Genomic DNA, 23,297 nt, shown 5'->3' on the forward strand with positions numbered 1-23,297 from the left:
TGGGCTATAGCCCATAGGTGGGGCTTTCCTTTGACTTTTGAAGAAGTCAGCAAAGCCTGTCAGGAGTGCAGCATATGCTCTAAAATGGACTTACACAGAGTTTCACAGAAACATGGGACAATAGCTACGGGGCCAATTCCGCTTCTCAAGTAGCAGATAGACAAACTATATTGGCCTCTGCCCACATCAGAAGGGTACCAGTATACCATGACTTGTGTGGACACAGCTACTGGACTTCTGATTGCTTTTCCTACATGTTATGCAGACCAACAGATGACCAAAATAGGCCTGGAGCCTCTCTTTGCGACCTATGGCTGACCACAGGTAATTGAAAGTGTTTAAGGCACCCATTTTACTGGACATGCACTACCAGAATGGGTGCAACAATTGGCAATCAAATGGAAGTTTCATATGCCATACAATTCTACTGTGGCAGGCATGATAGAGAGGTACAGCGGTTTGTTAAAATCTGGACTGAAGTCAGACACCAGCAGTCTGCAGGGATGGTCAGTCTGCTTATGGACAGTGCTACAGTGTTTGAACAAGAAACCCTGAAAGGGATCCCTGAGCCCTGCAGACATGCTAACACAGATTACTGCCTCACCTATACAACTGCAAGTACAAACAAAGGAAGAATTGCTGAAGCCAAGGTTTGGTTACCAGAATAATATCTTGCTGCCAGCACCTACTGCACTAAGCCCTGAAGATTCCATTGAGTGGACATGGCCTTGGACATTTTCACACATGATGGCTTGCCCTCCTGGCACCTTGGGGACAAGGCCTGGAAGCTGGCCTCCTGTGCATTCCTGGAATAACAGCAGATTGGCCCCCAAAGATCACAGTTGTATATCCTGAACAGCCAGAAGGTAGGAGCATCTTACCAGGAGTTTTGTTATATCACTATGGCCAGTACATGCACCTCCAGTAGCACTATATATAGACCCCTCAAATAACCTCCATGGGGAGAGGAGTAAAGGTATGGTACACTAGACCTGGACGGGACCCTCTTCCTGCTACAGTCCTAGAGCAGGACCACTCTTTTGCATGCATCCTACCTGATGGACAAGATTTGCCTATGTTGGTGTCATTAAAACATGTGTCTTATCACCCTTAAAGTCTTTGTGGATTGGGCACACACCCTAGCCAAAAAAAGAAAAAGAAATGCTACTCACTGGGGTGCATGGAACTCTCTATCCATACCACTACTAAGTGTGAGTCATAAACTCATCTGAGTAGAACTGGTTTTGAATATAGCTAAAATAACCTCCTCAGGCTTGAAGATTATTATAATTTTTGTTACCTGTATCAAAATTTTGTTGTATCTTAATTTTTGTTATTATCTCTATGTCGTTGTTATCTTCTGTTGCTTTTGTGGAATCTGGTTACAATGCTCCAGCTTTCTTGCACAGGGACCATTGTGGAAGATTGAGAGCATGTAGATGGTGAGGCGAGAATCCTGGAGGGGTGGAGTGTGGATTAAGTGAAGGTTCCTATGGCCAGGATCCTCACCTGGACCTAAACTACTTGATGATGTAACTGGCCTGTCACTGGGCTGTCGCTTCCATACCCTAAGCAATAAGCCATTATTAACTGAGTCACTATATACAGAGCTCTGCCCAGTGCTCTTGGCAGAGGCAGAGATGAAGGAGGATTACAGACCTGCAGACTGTTGGATGCAGATGTAATTCTAGTGCTTGACCTATTGCCAGGAGAACAAGCCAGGTAATAAACCCTTTCACCCATAGAATGTTCCATTGTCATTCCTTGGTCTCACTGAATCCATAGTGAACTTGCCCGGAGCTGAAACCCACTGGCAAGACAAAGTTTTATTTTATAATGATGAGTCTAGCAGGGGTATGCAGGCCTCCCCCAGCATGTCTTCCTATCTGAACTAGGGCCCCACAGGAGGGCTTCCCTGGCTTCCATCACCACACTCCTCACAAAGTACTGCAGTTGCCTGATAATTCCCTGCCTCCCCAACTGGACCAGGTCTGTCTTACTGTTGCATCTGGTGTACTGTCTGGCACTTAGTGAGTACTCAATAAATATCCTTCTGATGAATATATAATAAGCGGTTGGAGTGACATGATAGTTGGAGATGAAAGTGTCTATGGACAGACCAGCCAAGAGGCAGATGCAAGACTCTGGATTAGGATGGGGGCAGAGGGAGTTAGGAAAAAGTAGGAAATGCAAGAGGCATGTGAAAGAGAGGACAGACCAGGCTTTGCATATGACAGGCTATGGGAGTTCATGGGAAAGGAAGGGTCAGTATTTATTCCAACCCTGGGCTCCTGCGTGCTGGCAATGGCCCTTTAAACTTGGGAAGAAAGAAAAGAGAAGTGGATTTGTGAGAGAAGGTTTGGCTCTGACTTTGCTCTTGTTGAGCTTCAGAGAAGTACCTTGTGATAAAAATGGAGTAATACAAGACAGTGTGGGGCAAGAGGTACTGGCTAGAAATGGGGATCTGGGAAGAACTCACTTAATAACCCTCAGTGAATGCCTCTTCTTCTGGAAAAGGGGCAAACTCCCAGGGTGGGACTGATCAGTCTGAGGAGGCTTAGAGCAGAGAGGAAACAGGTGGCTGGCAAGAAGGGGACTTGGATGCAGTAGTAAGACCTTCATTCCCAGCCTGACAGTTTTGCCTCAGGTGGCCTGATTCATCTGGTGGAGCTGGTTTTAAAGCCCACCCCTGGCACTGCCCAAACAGTTTCTTTCACTCTACCTCATCATCCTGCCCTTCCCTGCTCTTCCCTTCCCTTCAGTGGTTACCCCATCTTTTTCCTTTGCCCCAAATAAATAAATAAAAGCAAGAAGACAGCACATTCACCAAGTGTCCTAAAAGAAGAAAGTCAGCTCTTAATTCTTGGAATCACTTACTCTCCTCTTCCTTTCTTCCTAAATCTTTGAGACACTTTGCCCAAGACCTGCCAGTGCAAGAACTGAATCAGAAAAGAAATCCATTTTATACAAGAAAGCAAATTTAACTGAGAGTGAAGCACAAAAAGAAAAGCCATTTCAGTTTTGTTTTGTTTTGTTTTCTTGAAACATTTTATTACAATCACGGCTACTGTAAACCCACTTCTCATTTCTTCATTTGAGCGGGAAGACTGCAGCTGCTGGGGTTCTCAAAAGAAAGAAAGCACAGAGCCATTTCTGCACTTTTCTGCCTCCCTGAGTAGGTGGAAAATCAGGGAGAAGAAGACTAATGTTCATCCATACTATGGAACAAAGGAAAAAATCAACTTTGGAGTCACATAATCTTAGGTGTTCTCTGCAACTAATGGGCTGACTCATTATCTTTCAGAGTTGGTTCCCTCATTGATCAAACACAGCTGATAAAGGCCCTTAACTACCAGATGACGAGATAATAGGGTCACAACGTAGGTGCCCCATGAAGACCCACTCTTGGTGTTCCCTGGTGGTTCTCATGTGAACCTGCCAGCTATCTGTGGGCCTCTAGGAGATCCACAGAGAAGGGACAGGCTACAGGCCCACCCCAAGGGAGCTTTCCACCTAATAATGTCCAAAAATTTTCACTTGATCACACATTTTTTCAGTCTTCAGTCTGATTTGATTAAAATGTAAAGAAACATTATGTATTTGGCACGGCCAGAACAGCATACCTTCCTAAGCTTAGCACACTCTGTGGGCCCAAGTTTAACACCATTTCGAAACAAAATGACTATTTCTGGCCATAAGAAGGTCCCAGAAAGACTGAACCGTCTACCTCATCAGTGGTGCACTGGCTTGGAAGGGATCCAAGCATGTTAGAGCTCTGGCCAGCCCAAAGCACCCCAGCCATTTTTGGAAAGAGCAGGCGGAAGTGAGTGCTCTGATTTTCATGTTAAATCCCCATTTGGCCTTGGAAATTTTAAAAATAAACTTTCACCTGCATCTGATTTTCCTCTGTTATTGCAACCATTGTCTGTTTGAACAAAGAGGTAGCAAAGAGCCTCTTTGAGCAGTTCACAGAGTTCAAACCAGAGCCAAACTGGAGGGACACAGATGCTAATGAACAAGGGGACCAAGCAAGAGTGGTACTGGGAATCAAAATGCTTCCCCAGGATTGTCAGGCCTCACTCTGCTCTGCTGCGGCCCCACCTCCCACCTGGCTCTCAGTGAAAAGGCCTGGGAGCTGCCTTTGTATTTCCCTCTACAACTTCATTTTAGAGGGAGATCTTGTGATTTCATCCCATCCCCCCTTACTCCCTTTCTTCCCACTGAGTTCCACTTTGGAGGCACCCATCAGATTTGAGGATGGGTGAGTGTAGCGCTGGAGAATTCCAGCTCTGGGCAAGTTCACTTTGGATTTGCTACAACCAAATAACAACAACAGAATGTTGGAGGAAAAAGGTCTTATATGGAGCTTTAATCTCACAGTGGCAGGTTGAAAGCTAGAATCACATCTACATGCAGCAAGTCCACATTCCATGATCAGCCCCCATCTCTGCCTCTGTGCAGAGTACTGGGCAGAGGTCTTTATCTAACAACATAGTTAATAATGGTTCATTGCTAACACGTGTGCAAGCATATGCCTGTGAGCACTGCACATGCACAGTGGGCAAATAGATTAGGGTCAGGTGAGCATCCTGGCCATGGGAACTTCCATTTTCCCTACATTTCACCTCTCCAGGATTCTCACCACACAATCTACATGCCCTGAATCTTCTGCAATGGCCCCTGTTGGAGAAAGCTGGAACACTGTAATTAGATTCTACAAGAGCAATAGAAGCTACAACATACTAGGATACAAATAACAACAGAAAGGAGAACAATTGCCACCAAGTGGTTATTCCAGCCCTGTTAAAACCAGTTCCACTCAGATGAGTTCACAACTTGCACTAAACACAGGAGGCCAGTCACAGTACTGATAGGGAGCTCCATGTACCGCAGCAAGCAGCACTTTTTGCTAGGGTGTGAGCCCAATCCATGAAAACATTAGAGGAGATTAACCTTAAGGGCAGTAAGACACATGTTTTAATGACATCAACATAGGCAAATCTTGTCCATCAGGTAGGATGCATGCAAGTGAGTGGTCCTGTGAAAAGAACATGGCAAGGAGGGGGTCCCATCTAGGTCTAGTATACTATACCTTTACCAGGCTTTTTACCCAAGATCAGCCTCCTGTGTATTCCCGGAGTAGTGGCAGAGTGGCCCCCATACATCACGGTAGTGTACCCTAAATGGCTGGAAGGTGGGAGCATCTTACAGGGAAGTTTTGTTTTATCTTTATGGCCAGTGCATGTACCTTCCATAGCCCTATATATTGACCCATCTGTAACTCCCACAGGGAGTGGGGTGAAAGTCTGGTATACTAGACCAGGACGATATCCCCTTCCTGCCACTGTCCTATCACAGGACCACTCTCTTGCATGAATCCTATCTGATGGACAAGATTTGCCTGTGCTGGTGTCATTAAAACATGTATCTTATCACCCTTAAGGTTATTTTCTTCTACAGTCTCTATGGCCTGGACCCAACCCCTGGCTGCAGCTGCTGTGTGATGATTGCTCTGAACTCACTACCTGTTCAGCTACTGACTGCCTGTAGAATGAGTGAGCTAAAGACTTAATCTGCATGGGACTTTGAACATACTGAATCCTCTGGCTTGAAGATTATCATTATTTTATTGCTGTTGCTATTGTATGTTATTAGTCTGGTTGCAATGGTCCAGTTTTCTTGCACAGGGGCCATTGCGGAAGATGGGGAACATGTAGATTGTGAGGTGAGATCTCTGGAGGGGTGGGTTGTGGGTAAAATTGCAATATTTCCAGAATCTCTTGCCTTGCCTTAGTGCATCTCCTTATCAACAGGTATTTTGCCCCAGGCTGGGAAAATATTTTTCCCCCAAAGTTACACACATTTTTAATCCTCTTGCAACAGTCAGCTAAGTAGCCCTTCAGAAATGCCGTTAACTATACTCTAGGATGTTTGGAAATTCATGCTATTGCCTTCCTATTCACTTCAGCAAAAAGTCCAGGCATCAGCTCCACTGCCTGAGATCAGCTTCTGTGGAGAGCACACAGTGTTTGCTGGGGGCTGCCCAGCATGCTCCTCCTTTTCCTAACAGTGCCCTGAATCCCTTTTGGGAAAGCATCTCTGCCCCTTATACAGTTTTGGTGGGTGTAAGAGTTAGAAGCATCCCAAAGAGGATGGCACATGATGGTGCTGAAGTCAGCTGCTGGAGCATGAGCATCCTTCCCCAGGCTCTGCCCCTTGCTGCCTGCTAAGAGCAGTGCTCTGTGCTCCTGGGGCTGGGGCCTGGGTACCCTCTTTCCACAGAAGCCTTCCCTGGGTCTGAGGGCCTCCCTCTGTGGTGGGTGGGGCCCCATGCTAGAGCCTTTGCAAAATAAATACCCTGTCTCTTCCTTTCCTCAAATCCGAATCAGGCACAGAGAAGGCACTTAATCCCACAGTGCCAGGCATAGGGAAGGTGCCTGGCACGTCTTTGGGAAATGACCATGGAGGGGGACTGAGACGAGAAAGAGAGAACCTGAAGGGCTGTAATAGGCACCATGCAACTGCCTCCTCCTGAAGCCGTGTTCCCAAAGGCCCCAAGGAAATCCACCTAGGGACCAGGTTGACTTGAGCCTCTCTCATTCTAGGCTCGCCCTGCCACCTAGTGGTGGGCAAAGGGGAATGGGCATGCACCAGACCCTGGCAGAGGGCGGTCAGGGTACCAGGAACCCACAGTTAGAGAGAGGCTACTGGCGGGGAGGCAGGTTGGCGGAAGGCCCGGAGCAGCCTGCAGGCACCTCAGGGTGCCACATGGAGACGGCAAGGGCAGGAATTGTCTCAATAACAATTACAGCTACTGTTTACTGAGCACTTACTCTCTGCCAAAGACTGTCCTAAGTGCTTGTCACACTTCCCACCTTTTAGTCCTCCCAGCACCCTAGTGAGGGCAGGGAGAGTGAAGCCTGGAGAAGCCAAGGACTTGCCAAGTCCACAAAACTGGTCAGCGGCAGAAGCAGGACTCAAATCCAGCATTACCCAATTTCATAGCTTGGGTTTCTAGGAATACTTCTAGAATCACAGAGATATCTCCTTCTGCATCCCTTCTGTTCCCCCACCCTCACCCCACCCCAGCCAATTCCCTGGATGAAAAAGGGTGGTTTGCACTGCCCTGCACAACCCCGTTTCCACTGCCCAGCCTCTCTTGGGTCCCCAAGTCTCTACTCTGAGCAACTGCAAAGGAAACTTTTCTCTCCTCAAGCCTGGAGATTGTTATGGCGTGGGGGCTGGGGGGCAAAGGTGGTGGTGGAGTCCCTTGTTTACTGTCAACTATTAAAATCTTTCAGACTAACCATCACAGTTCTTCCCCCTTACTGGTTGATGAGATGGAGACACAAACTAAGTCCCTAAAAGGCAGTCCTTCAGATCAGCCAGCTTAAAGTTTGCTTCTAAACCCAGAAAGGGCATCTTGTGCTTTCCAGGAACAATGGTGGGGCTGGCCCGGGGCTACCCCAGCCTTGAACCAAAGAACCATCCCCACCCCTATGAACACACAGCAGGCCAGGAAACCCGCTGGCTGGCAGACACTCCCCGTTTAGGGAACGTTGAGGTTTATTTAGGAAATAGCAGCCATTTTTCCTGCCTGGCCCACCCAGATGAGTAATAAACTATCTATTTTTAGTTTAGGGTTTTGTTTTTCTTTTCCCTTTTTAGAAATTTATCCAGACCCATTTCCCAGGGTTGAGAGCTTGGGCTGTATCGACTTTACTCCTCAGGGAATAAGGAGAGTGCCCTTTGAGAGGGACAGTGGTCCTCAGATGCACTCGTGATTTCCCCTCAAGAATCAAAATTTGTCTGCAGTAACTTCAATATTATTCATTCAACAAATACTTACCACTTAAGAGACAAAAAAAAAAAGAAGAAGAAGGCTGATGTCTGGCATTGCTAAGGCTCCTTCTCCTCTGAGTTAGAGCCAAGGCCGCTATGTCCCCTCACACAGGCACCACCATCCCCTCCTTGCTCAGCTGCTCCCAGCATCATCCACCACCTCCCTCGGAATAGGAAGGACTCACCTCCCCTCCCAGAAGTAGACAGCCTCTCACCCAGGATGTACCAGCTGCTGGCTGTACCACTCTCTAACTTATTCTCCTATTTGTTTCCCTTTTCTTGTAATGACATGCAATTAACTTTATTCACTCATTTAGTCAATCAACATTTATCAGTTACCTACCATGTGCCAGGCACAGGCATAAAGAGAAGTACAAGTCTCTCCAGGCAAGAGGAAGACTAGTAAACAAGACATTACAATAAGGTGTAGAAAATGTCAAGCCAGAAATATATAAACATGCAATGGGTACCTTGTCTTTCCACTTCTCTACCTTTCCCCAGCCCTTGCCTAAAACTCCCAGCCTTCAGCCACTGCAGTCCCTGGGTTTCACTTATAGCTAGATGGTTAGATGGAGTTTATTGCTTGGGGGATAAGGACAAAGCCCTTTGGAAAGGAGAGTGGTCCTCCAATGCACTTGCCCTGGCATGTCACAGACCCAACCACAAACTGAAAAGAAGCCATGGAGGCCTTTGGAGGGTGGACCACTCCAATTAAAACCACATAGAAAGAGCAAGAAGGCCACAAGTGTGCCATCAGTGCTGTGGCTAAAAATAAAGTTTGTGGAATGGATAGGTGAAGGATAGACGAGTAACTGAATGCTGATACAATAGATGATTTAATGAATGAATCAGAGAAGGAACTTCCAACCTTCCAGCAAACTGAATTTTGGAGTATCCAACATTCCTTGAACACCATGTTCCCCAGAAAGTCCTCTATAATGATTTTTATTTTAAGAAATGAACATTATTTAAAAGTTTGCTGAGAATGTGACAATGCACTTGAAAAAACTGGAGCTGCCTCAGGGATTTTCAGAGCCAGGGCTGAAGATCCCTTATGCAGGCCAAAGCTGAGTGACCATCACGTTTGGAATCTCCAGGTTTCTCTGACTATAGTCTTTTGAGGTGACTTGGCTATTGGGGAAAAAGAGCTACAAAGGTGATAGGCTTGGGACTTCTGACTTAACGACACAGTGTACCACCCTTAGTTAGCTGGGTAAGATATATATGAGTCAAATTCTATGTCAAATCACCACTGCAGTGTTCCTACTCAGCTGCAGGGAAGCTTGCAGTGTTGCAAACAATTGCATTCTAACCTCTCTTCTGTAAATGTAGATTCATGCTGGAAAGAGGACCAGAACATTGATGATGGAGGGTCTGTGTCAGGGGCCCACCTGAAAAGCTTAAATGCCTTCGAGGCTCCCTGGTTCTTTGAGATCAACTGGCTGAAGCTTGGGCTTTAGGGTTTAGTAGGTGGGTGAGATTGACATCACGATCTGACTTCACTTGATAGAAACAACACATGTTGGCCATTTCTTCTGCTGCAAGAAATCACAACTTATCATAAGCTTTCAGGGTGATCTCTTTAGAACAAGTGGAAAAACAGGAAATATTACAACCCACATTTAAAATAGTTTGAAAAGAAATTATTCAACTTAATCATGGTACAGCTCCAAAATTTTTTAGCCTAACTCCAAAAACCAACAAACTCTGAAGTTTTTTCAGAAACAGTTTGTCAGCAAACTGACTTTTCTGAGTTAGTTTGATGGCAAAACCTGATATGAACCTATGTGAGGCTATTTATGGTGTTCACTTATCCCATTTAGTGGAAATAGAGATATTGATGTGTTGATGACAAGTCCCCCCTAGCCCCTGCTAGTGATGTCACAAAATACATGTAGACCATTACCTACCTAAAATCAGAAAGATTCTAAAAGCTGACTTGTTTCTGGCCCCACACACTTTGGATAAAATACTACGGATTTGTGCCTACTTCATCCGACCATGGGGTTTGCCCAGTAGCCCTCTATGCAGCGTCAAGGCCCCCTCACTCTGGCACTGGGCTCCCTATAATCCCAAATGGCTGATGTCCCTTCCATCATCACTACCTTCCGTGATTAGAAATTAACATTTTGACTTCAGCTTCTGCTAGGGCCAGAGCCAAACAGAAGTGCTGCCTACATACACCTACTGAGCCACTTCCTGTCACCTTCCACAAAATCCGACCCTTGAGTCCCTTCCAGCACTAGCCAGATCAATGGTTCCCCCACCTGAATCAGCAAAGACCGTTCCTAACCAGGAGATCCAATGCAATCTGTCTTCAGCCCCCAGAGATAAACTCTAACCTTGCTGTTCCACTTGGCCTTTAAAAATGTGACAGTCACAAACAACTTGTATAAAACAATGATTATCATTTGCAATTTATAGTAAAGAAAAATCAAGAACAATCTACATGACCAAACACAGAGGAATGGCAAAAACAATTGTGGTACATCTACTCTAAGAATATTATACAGTTATTAAAATTAATGTTTTTGAAGAAGTATAGAAAAATGCTCATAATACAATGTTCAGTGAAAAAGCCAGATACAAAATGGTACATACAGTGTTATTTTAATTTTATTACATACCTATACTGGAGAAGACTGGAAGAAAATGTGCCAAATCTTAGCAGTTGCTATCTCTAATAGACTGAACTACATGGTTTTTATTTTATTTTCTATAATTTTCTGTATTTTCTGAATTTTCTGCAATAAGGACTTGTTATTTTTGAAATTGAAAAAAAAAACCTAAAAATTTTAGTGTGTTTTCAAGTAGAAAACTGTATGAGAAGCAAGGAAGATGACTTCTAACATGGGTGTCTCCTTCAGTCACTCTCATCCTGTAACTTTGGTAACTAATATCTCTCAATAAAGCAAGGGATGTTTTCTGCAAAATTTTGAAGGAAAGGGATTTGTTCTGTGTCTTTTACTTTCTGAGAGAACGGGGTTAGACAGTTTCAGGCCAGAGTTCCTGATGGGAATTTGTTCTGGGGCATGCATTCCTTGAAGTAATAAAGCAAACAGACGTAGGTAGTCAGACTGCCGAGGATGGAGCGCCATCTTATGGCCACATGCGTCCTTTCCGAATAGAACTGTGCCGAAGCATTTTCCCATTTTTAGACCAATGGGCAGCATCTTTGTCAGATGGCTTACTAAGAACAGCATTAACCATACTGTATATTTTCCAGCCTCTAATGCCCTAGAACTTTTGGTGCCAAAGAAGTTTCTGCTGCAATGTGAAACAACTTGATGTATCAAGAATAGTCAAGGACCAGATATGTAGTTAAGAGATGCTTTGGAAGGTCCTGAGCCATCCAAATCAATGTGTACCTGGTCGTCTGAGAATGAACACACACACACCATATACCCACACTCTTTGCTTTCTCCCCTTCTTCCTTACATAATTGAAACTCCACAAAACAAAATGAATATAAGACCCAAATGCAAATGCCCTAGGACAGGGGTCAGTCACTGAGAAGTAAATGGTACAAGTGACTTTGCAGATTTTATACTCCATCTTTTGAGTGGGTGGCTACCTTCTTGAGTCTTGGAGTAATTTACTTTCCCCATGAAATTTTATGTGGTTTTGAATGAGATCTCCTGGTGTGGTTTTGTGGCTGGATTGACACCTACAATAGTTTACAATATTTAAAAAAAAAAAAGATCTGTTAGCCTCCTCACAGCTCCAATAACTGAGGTTGAATTAGGAATTAGATACCTCCTCAAGGCTGACTATACCAAGAGTAGCAGATGAAAACAAAACGCAATTTTCTATCCCTAACTCTAGGACACATTCTAGAGCAGGGGATCAACAAACTTCTTCTTAAAGAACTAGATATTTTAAATAGGTATTTTAGGCTTTGCAGGCCATAAGGGTCTCTGTCATAACTACTCAACTCCATCACTGTATCATGAAAACAGCCAAAGACAATGCATAAACAATGGGGTGGCTGTGTTCTAATAAATCTTTATTAACAAAAGCAGGCTTGAACTCTGTAAGGAAGAAGAGACACTATTCTTAAGAGATGCTAGAGCTGGGCAAAACCTTAGAAATCATCTAAACAATACATTCATTTCACAGCGGGAGAACTGTCACCAAGAGAGGCAAGGAGCTGTTGTAGTTAATGCGGCCAGCCTTAGAGGTGGTGTGGGTCTTTCTTTCAACTCTGATAGTGTCTCTGCGAGGCACAATCTCCCTCTTTAGAAACCCTGTTCTCATTCTCCTTCATCTTCTCAACACCTGCTTGGAGAAATGGCTGGTAATGCTCAATGTTATCAATTCCTCTCACTTTTCTGTAACAGGTCCATGCTAGCCACACTTCAGTCCAGGCCATTCCAGCCTGATCAGCTACTTAGGGCTCCTATGTTCCAGACAGAGTCAGTGCCAGGCACCTCCCATATGAACCTCATTTCATCCCCACAACAATCCTAGGAGAGAGATGTAATAACCTTTCTTAACATCTGAGTAAACTAAGGCTAGAGAGGTTAAGTAATCTGCAAGATTCCATGGATAGATAAGGGCAGAGCCAGGATTTGCTTAATTCCCCAGACTGCCCCTGGTTCATTCATGCTGATACTAGAATTTAGCCACGCCAGACCTATCACTCCCTCCACCTGTGCACAGTCTTACCAACCCTCAAGGACCACCTTAAGGGTGCTTCCTCTATAACACTTTCCCCTGCCTTCTCTGGTCACCTGCAGCAGACAGCGCGGCCAGCGCAAGGAAGCCCCCAGTGTGTTCTGTATGGTGTGGATTACTGCGATGTCACGTGTGTTAATGCTTTCACCCTGACTGTGCTGTGAGCTCCAAGATGGCACCAGGTGCATGGGATATATATTATGGCTTGAGATAGTATGTGCCAACCACTTTGCTAAGCCCCTTAAATGGATTCTAATTTTCACAAGAACACCTGTAGATAGATGCTATCATCCCACTGTGAATGAGGAAGCTGGGGCTCAGAGAAGCTAAGTGTCCTGCCCTCACCAGTGAGCTCTAGCAGACTGGAGTAATCAGCAATGAGTGCTTGGGAGAGAGATTTGGGAGAGTGTACATGAGAAACCTCTACCTCGGTCTTCAGATTCCAAGTTCATTCCACCCAAAAGTAATTTTACTTTAACAAGCTGATCAACCTGAAGCCAAAAAAATAAAGCCACAAGGGTGGGATTCAGATGCACCAACAGATGAAAATTCATTTGCAGAACTGGAATCCTCCTCATTTTCTTTGGTAGCCCACATGCAACCCTACCTAAATCCATCCAAAGTCTACCAGAATTTGTAAATTTGTGGGATGTGACCCAAGGTGGCCTCTTGGGTTCACATTTATGTCTCCTAAGAAGTCAACTTTGCATTCTCAGACTTGTTTCTTCAAACTCTTGGACAAAACATCAGCATACTGTTGTATTGTAGGCACTTCTGTGCCAAGACCCACAGCCTTGCCTAAAAACAAACTTCTCTGGAGCTTTAAAATTCTAGAGACAACTGCTCCAGTATCAGCAAAAGAGGCGTCATCCATCGCTATGTCCCCCATAGGAGTGCTCGTGGAAAAAATAGCTGATTATATCACATCCTTGGTAGGCCCCACCTACCTGGATTAATCAGCCACTTGATCAGAAAGTATGGGAGTGCAATGTAATGCTGAGTAGCCATAACCTATGCACAGCTGTAATGTTTTGTTTGAGAAAACAGCAAAAGTTGGGGTACTGACTAAAGAAAAAAGAATGAGCACTTACTAAGCACCTTCCATGTGCAACATATGATTAATTATATCTCCAACCCTGATCTCTGCTGAATTCCAGAATTATATGGCCAACTCCCTACTCAACATCCTTACTTAACTTTAATAGACATTTTAAATGTAATGTGCCCCAAAAGGAATTCCTACATCCCCCACAACCTACAAACCTCCCCATCTCAGTTAATGGCAATACCGTCATTCCAGTTTCTTAAGTCAAAAATCTTGGAGGTAGCTTGGCACTTCTCTCACACCCCAAATGCTGATTTTTTTGGAAGTCCTATTCATAGCATGTCCAGAATCTGACCACTTCTCACCATCTTCACTGCTACCATGCTGGTCCAAGCCACCATCAACTTTGGCTTGGATCATTGCAGAGTGAGTCTCCTTGCTTCTACTCTTACCCTTCCATAGTCTCTTTTCAACACAAAAGTCAGAATGATTCTGTAAAAAACCTAAAGCCAGCTCATGTAATGTCTGCCCATATGCTCTGATCACTCTGTGTCTCACAGAAGAAAAGCCAGTGGCTTACAGGAACAGGCCCTCTGTTAGCTCTGGCCTCACCTCCTGCTGCTCTCACCTGCTCTCCTCTGGCCACACTGGCTATTCCTTCTGCACAGAAAGCTCTTCTGCTGAGCACTCACACAGCCCATTACTAACCTCCATCAGGAGGGGCTCAGCTGTCACCTCAAAGAGGCCCACGCATCATCTTGTTGAAAGGTCGCACACCACCCCTTACCGCTAGCACCCCACATGTAACTTACCCTGCCCTATTGTTTCTATAGCACTTATCACTTCTTAACATACAATGTATTTTACTTATGTGTCAACAAATTTCTCTGTAAAACAGGAAATACAGTGAAGGACAACTTCATTACAAAAGAAAATAATTTGCAAACCTGCAAGGCATAGTCTTCAGCTATGAACAGAAAGTATGAAAGTATAATCAGAGGACACAAAGAGAGGGGGTCATTTTTTACAGTTAAAGTCCCTGTGTGGGTTCTCATTCAGGTCCTCATTGTGTGAATGTTAAGTCCTGAGTGGCTGATTTGAGGAGAAGCAGGTTGGTTCATTTCCCAGCAGCTGCCTGTTCTGGAGGCAGCCTCAGGAACACATCAGGAACTGGTTCTGCTTTGGAGACTAGACCTCATGTGGTGGTCCTTCAGAGAACATAGAATAATTGTGTAACCTCCTGTCAACACATGGCCACCCACCTCTACTTTGTTTTAGGACCAGTTATTAGCTTGGTGGAATCCATCTTGTTTTCTGGCATAGCTGGATTTGGGGGCTTTGGGATTCATTTTGCTTTGTCTTATTTCCACATACCTATTATTTTTTTATCTGTCTCCTCCTCCAGAATATGGGCTTTATGAGTGCAGAGTTTTGTCTGTTTTGAACTGTTCATTACTGATTCCCCAGTAAGTGATGGGCACATAGTAGGCCCTCAAATATTTATTGAAGGAAAGAAGGAAAGAACAAATGAACATACTGGCTGGTTTAATCCTCAAAACAACCTGGAAACAAGGTTATTCAGCCAGCAAGCAGCAGAAATAGATTCAAACCTATCCATCCTTTCAAAGCCTGTGTCCTTCCTGCAGTGCGATACTGCTTCTCATAGATTCCCAGAATCCCAAAATCCTCAGCTGGAATCTGATATGAACATGATCTACTCTCATTTTTTAAGTGAAGAACTAAGGTTACTGGCTTGCCCAGTGCCTCACAGCTAGAAAGCAACAGGCCAGGACAAGAATCAAGGTCTCTGAATTTTAATCCAGTGTAAAAGCAACTGCAGATTTAGTGGCCAGGAACTAAATATCATATTTTACGTATTGTAGCAAAATTAGCTTCCTGCCTCAATTTTGTGATAGGTAAAATATCTGTTGTTCCTCAGATTAAACTGTAATTGTATTTTATACTTGTAAAGCAGTTTGAGCCTTTTGAGGCACTCAGAGTTAAGCTTGTACTGACCTTGAGGTTTGTTTTTCATTGAGGATTGAGGTTCTCAGGCTGAGTTTAAAAGAAGCTGTGGGATAGTGGTAAAGAACATGGCTCTGGAGCCAGACTGCCTGGGTTCAGGTCATCTGCTTTATTAGTGATCTTAGGCAAGTTACTTAATCTACTTGACCCTCAGTTTTCTCATCTGTAAAGTGGGGGCAATCAGCACAGAGCCAGGTGCCTAATAAGGGCTTAGTAATTGTTAGCTCTTCCCACAGTGGAGGACGAATCTCAGGTTGGGTTCACAGACTGTGGGGCCCCAAGTAGGACTGGGTACCAGCAGAAGTTCAAAACTTCATCTCTTCCCCCAGGGCCAACCTAATCCACAGATTACAATGTTCTGGTTCAGGACCTGGGAAATGTCAGGTGAGCTGCTTCTAAAACCTGGGAGGGGCAGAGGAAGAAAAATGGGTGAAGAGATGTAGCACATTGATACATTTATACATTTATTGAGTCATTTGTTGACCAATTACCCAAGCTGGCTGTGATGTGTGACAGGTGCTCCTCACTAGCTCAGGTCCAACTTGACTACCACTCTTTATGCCCTGTTGAGTCTTAATTACATGCCACGGGAGAAAGACTGAACTGCTGCCCCTGATGCTTCCATATTCCCTCCACCCCACAGAGCCACCTCGGGCTCTGGGCAAAAACAAGGTCCCCAAAGGGCAGGGGAATGCTGGCCAGTGGGCCGGCAGCTTTGGAATTAACAGGAGTCCTTGTTACGGTAGAACAGGGAAGAGGGAAGGGGAGCAGAGAAGAAGGGAATTCCAGGGACCCATGGAAGCCCAGAGGTGACCTGGTGGGAACAGTCAGGAACATCTGGCCCCTTCCTCTGGGTTTCAGTGTCTTGATAATTAACTGCCACATGCATGTACACAAAATATTATTTTCTGGTCATGGATTTCATCTCTTTAAGCTGTTTATTTCTAAATAACATTTATACTGCTAATTCTTGATTTTTTCAGTTTAAAATATCATCTCCTAAATTCCCACTATGAAAGATGAGCTCTCATCTTGAGTGTTTCCTCTCCTTTGCTCTCTGTCTCTCACACACACACAGTTCAGCACCCCCCTCACCATCACACATGTATACTATCCCCTTTTTTATCCTCCAGTATCATACTCTGATCTAGATCAATAATCAGTGCTTACACACAGCTGAAGCTGAGCCATGTAAGAATCTATGGTTATATTTACTTTTTCTATAAACTTTTGTTTTCCCTGGAGTTAATCATTAGGTTTATTTGCTTGTTTCTTTCTTTTTCTTTACACCCAGTACAAATTAATCCCCAAATTCCCTGCCAGAAGTGTACTACACTAAATATATGTGTGTTCTTCCCATTTCACTCTCAGAGTAACCTTAATGTGTGGGGTGTCCTTACTGCCACCCCTCTACAAGCAAATGGAGAGTATTAGAGAATCTAAGAACCAGCTCCATTATATGGTCACTCTCAAATATCCAAGGTCTTGAGATCTGCACAAGTGCTACATAACATTGATCCCCCGTGGACACCACCTCTGTCTGACAAGTACCTGAAGTATGTGTATTTCATAAACACCAGAGAGATGTTGTGGAATGAGGCTTATGTTTTTGCCCAGACTGAAGACCTACCCCTTTCCAGGGAGGGCAGAGCAGCCAAGAAGGATTCAAGGGAAGGGCTCAAAGGTGGTTCCCAGCTGACACACTCCTTTCTGTTAGCTGGGATGGTCCCAGAAGTTGGTCACTGCAAAGACCCCGCAGGCACCTTTTAAGGTGGGCCCCATCGATGTGTCATCATTTAAGTCTCCTCTTAAATGGCTGAGTCCCATCCCTGGTCAGAGCTCTCACAGCAAACATTTAACTGTCTGAAAATGACCCTGGCCACAGAGCTACCCCCAGAAGTTAGTGACCAACTTCTCCTGAAGCAGAAAGCTAGAAAGAATCAGAAAGAATGCTCACTAAAAGAAGGTAGTCAAGAAGTCCCTCTAGTCAGAGTAAAGCTGCCCTAGTAACTGCCTCAGGAGATATCTCTGTGGTTTGCAACAATGGTTTTCAAACTAGGTTTCTTGCAGCCTCTTCATGGGGAAAAGGAGGAATGGAAAAATCTTGAAGCAACAAGGATGCCAAACGAGTAGGGCGCCAGACCCTCTTCCCCAGATTCATTTTGGCAATCCTATTATAATCTGGTTTAGATTTCATTTTGAGGTTTTTCATACAACTTTATTTTCAAAAAGGCTCCTATTCTATATTCTTTTTTAAAAGGTTGAAAACTTTCAGAAGTTTCTTTTTATGGCATTTAAGGCCATTCATGATATGATGTCCACTGACTGAATAGTTACTATAAGTCTCATGATATATACCAAGGTGCTGTGCTGGGTTACTGACATTTGGAGTCCTCCATCAAATTGGTTGGATACCTTCCCTGAATATATTTTTTTGTATGTCCAGATCCACCTTCACCTCCTCCACCCTGCTTAGTGCCCTGGGTGGCTGACCTGATAGAGTCCATCAATGGGTTCTCTTCCCCTCAGACCAGATCTGGATAATGGAAGGAGAGGTGATCCTCCCACACTGCTACTCTACCGGATTTAAACCATCTCTCTTGCCCTTTGCTCCTTCCTCCTGTTGCTTACTTACTCTTTATTGCCTTCTTCCCTGTCCACCTTTATTTTCCTCAGCTTCCCTGAAAGACTGTGGCACTTGTTTTTTGTGGTACCCCAATACCCGACTGGTAACCCTATCGATGTGCCATTCAGTGAATTCTGCCTCTGCATACACATGAACCTTTAGCTAAAGTTTAGTGCTCTAGTTGTGTATATGAACAGATAGCCAAGGTTCACCAGATATTTGAGGAAAGCCTTCAACAAGAAAGGCAAAACCAAAATAAACAAAGTAATGAAAAGAAACAGAAATGATGGAGGGAAGAGAATAAAAACCAAAAAGCATTAATATCCTCAGAAATTGGACAAGATTTTACATTCAGAACACTACATCAGCATACTGTGTCAATAAAAGGGGAGAAGGCAGCAGGAGAAAAAAGAGTATTCAGAAGACAAGAAGAAGCTCTCAAAATTTTAAATTGCTATAACAGAAATAAATTTTCAATAGAAAAAATTTGGAGAAATCTCCCAGAATTTGAAAGAAAAAAAAACAAGAAATAGAAAATAGCAGAGAGAAAATGGAGGATCAAGCTAAGGGAATTCTTAGAGAATAGAGAAAATAAGATACAGAAATTACCAAAGAAGATAATAATTTCCCAGAATCTAAGGATATTTTCTGAGCTTCCAGATTGAGGGTCCACTGAGTGTGCAGCACAATGAATAAATAAAGGCCCAAATTATGTACATATTATTATGAAATTTTAGAACACTGGGGATAAAAATCCTATATACTTCTGGTGACAAGGGGAGAGAAGGGGTCAGGAGGGTAAAAATAACACTGGATTTCTTTATAATATCAGAAGCAATGGAATAATATTATTTACAGTAAATATTAATTTATATCTAGAATTTTAAACCTAGCCAAATGGTCTGTTAACTCTAACAATTCTACATAAAGACATTTTCAGAGTGAATCAGGGTCTGAGAATTTTATCTCCCATGTGCTATTTCCCTTCAGGCTGCTGGAGGATGCACTCCCGCAAAATGAGAGAATAAAGCAAGCAAGGGGAACCCAGGAAACAGGAACCAAACCCAGGAGAAAGTCCAAGAGAATGATTAGAATAATGAGAACGAGGAATCCTAGAAAAGGGAGCACTCCAGGAGGGAGCGGGAGAGACAGAACCAACAGATTAATTGACATGTTTGCTTATTTTGAAAGAAATCACCCAGTTTTATTGGAGAGATTAGAGAAAAATGAGTAATAGCTACAAAGAAACCTAAGCAAATGGGAAATAAAGGCGATTTTTAATTTGGGGAAAACAAATTATGTAAGAAAAGAAAGTGCACACTCTGTGGCTCAAGGATGAACAATAATTACATGGTCATAACAAGGGTCCATATTAGTTCATTGTCCACATGGAAAATGAAATTGTGATTAACTAGACAAGGAAGATGAGGAAAAGGAAGTAGTACATGGGTCTGGGAGTGCAGAAGAGCTAAAGACAATGGATAACATCTGAAATGAAAACACAAGAATTAATATATTATCACATTATTTAGAAATATGGAGACAAATACCAGTAGAAACAGAAGGATTAAATGTGGAATAAGGTAGGGCAGAGTCTTCTGGGTTTCTGTATAAGCCTTATAAGACTACTAGACTCTTGAAACTATTATATGCACTTCTATTTAAGTAAAAATTCAATAAAAAGTGGTTGCTTACTTTATCAGTTTGTTTGGGCTACCATGACAAAATAGCACAGAGTAGTGGCTTGAAAAACCAAAATATATCTTCTCACAATTCTGGAGCCTAGAAGTCCAAGATCAAGCTGCCAGCAGGTTTGGTCTCTCTCGAGGCATCTCTCCTTGGATTGCAGATGGATGCCTTCTCAGGGCCCTCATGTGGTCTTTCCTCTGTGTACACTAGTGCCTTGTGTGTGTGTGAGTGTGTGCGTGTGTGTCAAAATTTCCTCTTCCTATAAGGATAGCAGTCAGATCAGATTAGGGCCCACTCTCATGGGCCTCACTTGAACTTAATCACCTCTTTAAGGTCCCATCTACTGTCACAGTCAGAGAAACTAAGGGCTTAGGCTACAGCATACAATGTCTTTATGTAGACACAATTCAGCCACACATTGATTATTATAACTGTTTATTTATAACCCTACTAAACGGAGTTCTCCTTGGGAACAGAAACTGATAATTCTTTATTCCTGCTTGCCAACCTTGTTCTGAGACTAGGACCTGGCACATTGCAAGCTTTCAATATCTATTTGCTGATTGAGTGAAGTAGAAAAAAATGAAAGCTGTGCTCTCGGTTCTCAGCTTTGGAGGTAGACAGTCCTGGATGCAGACAGAGTGAGATGGAGAAGCAAATGATGGGACCAGTGTGAAAAAAATAAGAGGAGCTGGACCAACACACCAGGACTGGCTCGCCTAACCACTCCCACTTTGACTCAAACCAGGAAAGAGATTCATCCATCTTGGCCCTGTTCCTTTAAATTTGCAGGACACACCCATAAACACCTATCAGCTCAGAAAAGTAGTCCCAAAGCATCCATTGTTGTCATATTCAGTTGTCCCAGATCATCCTCATTTATTCTGGTTTGTGCCCTATTGTACCCAGTTCTCTTCCAGGTGATTCCAGGTTAAAAGTAGTGTTTGATAGCAGCGGACTCACAGACTCCAAGACTAATGGCCACCAAAGGGGAGGGGTGGGGGAAGGGCAGGTGGGGACGGAGGGAGAAGGGGATTGAGAGCTATTGTGATTAGTACACATGGTGTTGGGGGAGATCATGGGGAAGACAGTGTAGCACAGAGAAGACAAGTAGTGATTGTGGCATCTTACTACACTGATGGACAGTGACTAAAAGGGGTATTGGGGGGGACTTGTTAATATGGGTTAATGTAGTAACCATATTGTGATTTTTTTGTTTTTTCTTTTATCTTGGTATCATTAATCTACAATTACATGAGGGGCATTATGTTTACTAGACTCCCCCCATCACCAAGTTCCCCCTACATACCCATTACAATCACTGTCCATCAGCATAATAAGATGCTGTAGAATCACTACTTGTCTTCTCTGTGTTATACAGCCTTCCCTGTGCTCCCACACACATTATACATGCTAATCATAATGCCCCCTTTCTTTTTCCACCCCCCATTATCCCTCCCTTCCCACCCCTCCTCCCCAGTCCCTTTCCCTTTGGTAACTCTTAGTCCATTCTTGGGTTCTGTGAGTCTTCTGCTGTTTTGCTCCTTCAGTTTTTTCTTTGTTCTTATACTCCACAGATGAGTGAAATCATTTGATACTTGTCTTTCTCGGCCTGGCTTATTTCACTGAGCAGAATACCCTCCAGCTCCATCCACGTTGTTGCAAATGGTAGGATTTGTTTTCTTCTTATTGCTGAATAATATTCCATTGTGTATATGTACCACATCTTCTTTATCCATTCATCTACTAATGGACACTTAGGTTGCTTCCATTTCTTGGCTATTGTAAATAGTGCTGCGATAAACATAGGGGTGCATATGTCTTTTCGAACTGGGCTGCTGCATTCTTAGGGTAAATTCCTAGGAGTGGAATTCCTGGGTCAAATGGTATTTCTATGTTGAGTTTTTTGAGGAAACTCCATACTGCTTTCCATAATGGTTGAACTAATTTACATTCCCACCAGCAGTGTAGGAGGGTTCCCCTTTCTCCACATCCTCACCAACATTTGTTGTTTATCTATTGGATGGTGGCAATCCGCACTGGTGTGAGGTGATAATCTCATTGTGGTTTTAATTTGCATTTCTCTGATGACTAGTGATGTGGAGGATCATTTCATGTGTCTGTTGGCCATCTGAAATTCTTCTTTGGATAACTGTCTGTTCAGCCCCTCTGGCCATTTTTTGATTGTATTATTTGCTTTTTGTGTGTTGAGGTGCATGAGCTCTTTATATGTTTTGGATGTCAACCCTTTATCAGTTCTGTCATTTATGAATATATTCTCCCATACTGTAGGATGCCTTTCTGTTCTATTAGTGGTGTCCTTTGCTGTACAGAAGCTTTTCAGTTTGATGTAGTCCCACTTGTACATTTTTGCTTTTGTTTCCCTTGCCCAGGGAGATACGTTCATGAAGAAGTCGGTCATGTTCATGTCCAAGAGATTTTTGCCAATGTTTTTTTCTAAGAGTTTTATGGTTTCATGACTTACATTCAGGTCTTTGATCCATTTTGAATTTACTTTTGTGTATGGTGTTAGACAATGATCCAGTTTCATTCTCTTACATGTAGCTGTCCAGTTTTGCCAAAACCAGCTGTTGAAGAGGCTGTCATTTCCCCATTGTATGTCCATGGCTTCTTTATAATATATTAATTGACCATATATGTTGGGTTAATATCTGGACTCTCTATTCTGTTCCACTGGTCTGTGGGTCTGTTCTTGTGCCAGTACCAAATTGTCTTGATTACTGTGGCTTTGTAGTAGAGCTTGAAGTTGGGTAGCGAGATCCCCCCTGCTTTATTCTTCCTTCTCAGGATTGCTTTGGCTATTCGGGGTCATTGGTGGTTCCATATGAATTTTAAAACTATTTGTTCCAGTTCGTTGAAGAATGCTGTTGGTAATTTGATATGGATTGCACTGAATCTGTAGATTGCTTTAGACAGCATGGCCATTTTGACAATATTAATTCTTCCTAGCCAAGAGCATGGGATGAGTTTCCATTTGTTAGTATCCTCTTTAATTTCTCTTAAGAGTGTGTTGTAGTTTTCAGGGTACAGGTTTTTCACTTCCTTGGTTAGGTTTATTCCTAGGTGTTTTATTCTTTTTAATGCAATGTGAATGGAATTATTTTCCTGATTTCTCTTTCTATTGGTTCATTGTTAGTGTATAGGAAAGCCACAGATTTCTGTGTGTTAATTTTGTATCCTGCTTTGCTGGATTCAGATATTAGTTCTAGAAGTTTTGGAGTGGAGTCTTTAGGGTTTTTTATGTACAATATCATGTCATCTGCAAATAGTGACAGTTTGACTTCTTCTTTACCAATCTGGATGCCTTGTCTTTCTTCATTTTGTCTGATTGCTGTGGCCAGGACCTCCAGTACTATGTTGAATAACAGTGGG

Source organism: Manis javanica, chromosome 3 (assembly GCF_040802235.1).
Source record: "Manis javanica isolate MJ-LG chromosome 3, MJ_LKY, whole genome shotgun sequence".
In the NCBI taxonomy this organism is placed as follows: Eukaryota; Metazoa; Chordata; class Mammalia; order Pholidota; family Manidae; genus Manis; species Manis javanica.